The 3,323-nt window shown below is 40.5% G+C and overlaps 1 long non-coding RNA gene across 1 annotated transcript in view; it reads right to left on the bottom strand.

The window, feature by feature from the left end:
- Positions 1-1,853: 1,853 nt before the first annotated feature.
- The window catches only part of LOC123967672, a 3,091-nt gene continuing 1,621 nt past the window's right edge, over positions 1,854-3,323 (bottom strand). The window contains exon 3 of the long non-coding RNA XR_006824312.1: positions 1,854-2,790. This is a non-coding gene — a long non-coding RNA (uncharacterized LOC123967672). The remainder of the gene's footprint in view (positions 2,791-3,323) is intronic.

The raw sequence follows: 3,323 nt of genomic DNA, 5'->3' as shown, positions 1-3,323 counted from the left end.
AAAGTATCTTTCATCCATAAAGTTTTAACTGAGCTCTGTCTCTACATCACAGGAACAACTTTATGTCCACTGACTGCCTGGAGGGTAGCTAGTGTTTGGAAGGAGAGGAGAGGTCACTGTTTTTCCACCGATGTCTGTGAGGGTGGGTTGGAGTAGCCGCTTAGCGAGCATTGTGACATGTATTTTCATTGTGACGTCACAAGAAAGGGAAGTAAAGGCTGGACTACAAACCAGCTGTTTTCGTCCAGTTCAGAGCAGAGTTTTCTGTGGGAGATGGGAACTCCCTTTGGGCTGGACTTTGGGCTTTTTCACTTTGCAAACCTAGTACATGCACAAAAAAGATATATAACTCAATAAAGAAGAGGGAAAAGGCCAAAAAGCATTAACTTTAAACCCTCTGGGGGCGGATTGGGCGGTACCGCCTAATACGTCATCATCTGGTTCAGGGCGCAGTCACTCAGAGACAGGCTTGGAGTAAACACGAGCAGTGCTTCGGAGGCAGAGAAAACCAAAGTCTAAGCAAGCCGACGGAGTAACTTTATAAACGTTATTATTATTATTGTTTTAGTGCTTTCATAATGGCAAAGAGGAAACGTTTTCACAGCATAGTCCCCATATAGTGCAAGGGTTGTAAAATATGTGACTTTTAACAAAGATTTTGTTAATATTACTGTCTGTGTGGGAATTCATTCACTTTACTCTGCAGGTTGTGCCCAGTCTGCTGAGGCATTTGGTGTTAAAGATGTTTTGGTAGTCTTAAGAGTTCACACTGTATGTTTTGGTTTAATTGTGAAGTTTTCACAAGTGCAGTTTCCAAATTTGCACTGGAGCACAGGACAAACTCTTTAAAATAATTTAGAAAGATGTTCTTGGTGACTTGGTTTACCTTCATGAGCAAAATCATTATGCATGGCCATTACTCTTTCTTTTCCAACATATAACATATTTTTCATATTTATCCATGACAAGACTTTCAGAATTATAATGTTAGAAACTTTGTTGTGTAATTGGTTAGTGTGTTGAAGTTAGTTTCACTCCGCTGCCTTTGACTGAACCTCAAGCACTTATCATGTCCACTTTGAACTTACACATCTGAACCTATGTGTCTTTGTGTGTGGATGTATCAGTTTTCAGTTCTGTGTTTATGGGATTGCAGCAATAGAGATGAAATGCAACAGAGGTCTGGAAGTGGATCATACTGATTGTTTTGCAGACCAGCTGGAGTCCAACTCATCTAAAGACTCATCTGAACATGAGAGCGGAGGTGAAATGGATGAAGCAGCGGCAGGATGGACTTCAAAAAATGGGAAAATACTTTGGTCTCCCACAAACCATGCAACGCTCCACTACGTCCCAGCAGTCAAAGGTTTGATTCCAGGACCTACACACTATGCCGCCGCCCGAATCAGTGACCAGACGTCTAGCTTTGCACTGCTGCTGACGGATGAAGTCCTGCAGCATATTGTGACCGTGACAAACCTGCATGGGAGACGCTGAAGGCTTACAAGGACTCTGCTCCACCTGAGCTGGACTCTCACACCCAGAATGTTCCATGTTTCTCTTTCAATGTTCATCTTGCAGTGTTCACAATATAATGTTCATCTTTCTAAAGTAAAAGTTTTTCCTGGTTCAAACTGATTTTTTAATTTATTTTTATAACACAACAGGGTTAGTGGGTAAAAAACTTTTACTTGTAGTAGGAGAAGGCTCGGGGAAAATCATCATATATCACTGCATAAAAAATAACAATGCATCAAAATCAATGTTGCTGCCAGTCAGTGACCCATCTCAGGCCCTGATATTAATAATAATAATCAAATACTCCTTGAATTGTATTTTATGGAAATTATTTTAGTTTTTTTTGTTTTTTTCAATACAAAAACAGCTTCTAGACCTCCGGGACGCCCTGTTTTGGTGGTTTCTATCCTATTCATTACTTCCTTTTTCTGAGTTGCAGTGGTACAACGTAAATGAAACTGTGTGACATTTGTATTTCTGTATGTGAAATATATTTACATTTTTACAAGAAACATGATTTAAGTTTGGAAAGTCTAACTACAAAGGAGGCAATGCTATAACAAAAACAAATGATACTTTCATAACTGAAAATACCTTTTTTCCTTCTAATACTGGCTGTGCTGCCACAGAGTGCTACTTTTCCCCATGTGGAATAATAACTAAACTAAGCATGTGCAGAGATCAGGTAATTCATAACTTCCTGATTGAAGAAATTGGACGTGTTCCAACTGACCTGTGTTCCAACTCACATTTGGTGTGACAACCTTTTGCCTTCTCGTCAGGGCTTTTATAGGCATAGTCAGGTGTATGATTGAACAATTACACTAAACAGGTGCTAATGATCACCAACTCAATATGTAGGTGGAAACACAATTATTAACAGAAACAGCTGTGCAGGATGAGGAACAGCCAAATTCAGCTAACAAGGTGAGGATGCTGAAGACAGTTTACTGTAAAATGTCATATAATATGGCAAGACACAGGAACAAGACAGTTATACTGCATCAACAAGGGCAGAAATTTCCATACAGACAGGGGTTTGCAGATGTGTGTCCAGGCTCTTTTGAAAAAGCACAAAGAAACAGGCAACATTGAGGACCATAGACGCACTGGTCTGCCAAGGAAACTTACTGCAGCAGATAAAAGATACACCGTGCTTCCGTCACTTCACAATTGGAAGAAGTCCAGCTGTGCCATCAGTTCAGAGCTGAAGAAAATAGTTTGATCCTGGTACTCCCATCTACTGTCTGGAGAAGTCTGGTCAGAAGCGGCCTTCATGAAAGAGGTGCGGCCAAAAAGCCATAACTCTGACATGGAAACAAAGCCAGGCAACTCAACTATGCATAGAAATAAGGGAACTGGGGTTCTCTGGACTGGTGATTTGAAATGTGTTGCTGTATGTTACGACCCCCTGTTGGTCTAGGGGTGTTGGGGCCATAAACATATAGGCACAACTGGTAGATCTTAACAAGGTAACGTTTATTGGTAACAGAAGAGATGTAGACAGGTAACAAAAAAACAAAAGGAGGGTGGACGAGGGTGCTGCGAAAAATAACAAACCAAGTTAAAATAAAAAGGTCCTCAAAAGGAGGCCTGTACCTATCTATCGTTTTAAACAGGGTTGATTCTTACTACAAAAGAACACAAAGAGCACAGCAGCCACTCCACCTGGTGAAAACTAACACAATAGTAAACAGAACAATAAGTGAATTTCTCCACTGCACCCAAATGTGGAGCTAACATACAAAGGTATGCAAATGTTTACCTAAACACAATGTACAGCTAATAGGCACTGAAGGTGGATA

Source organism: Micropterus dolomieu, linkage group LG03 (assembly GCF_021292245.1).
Source record: "Micropterus dolomieu isolate WLL.071019.BEF.003 ecotype Adirondacks linkage group LG03, ASM2129224v1, whole genome shotgun sequence".
NCBI classification, from domain to species: domain Eukaryota; kingdom Metazoa; phylum Chordata; class Actinopteri; order Centrarchiformes; family Centrarchidae; genus Micropterus; species Micropterus dolomieu.
This window is presented reverse-complemented; position numbering and strand designations above follow the sequence as displayed.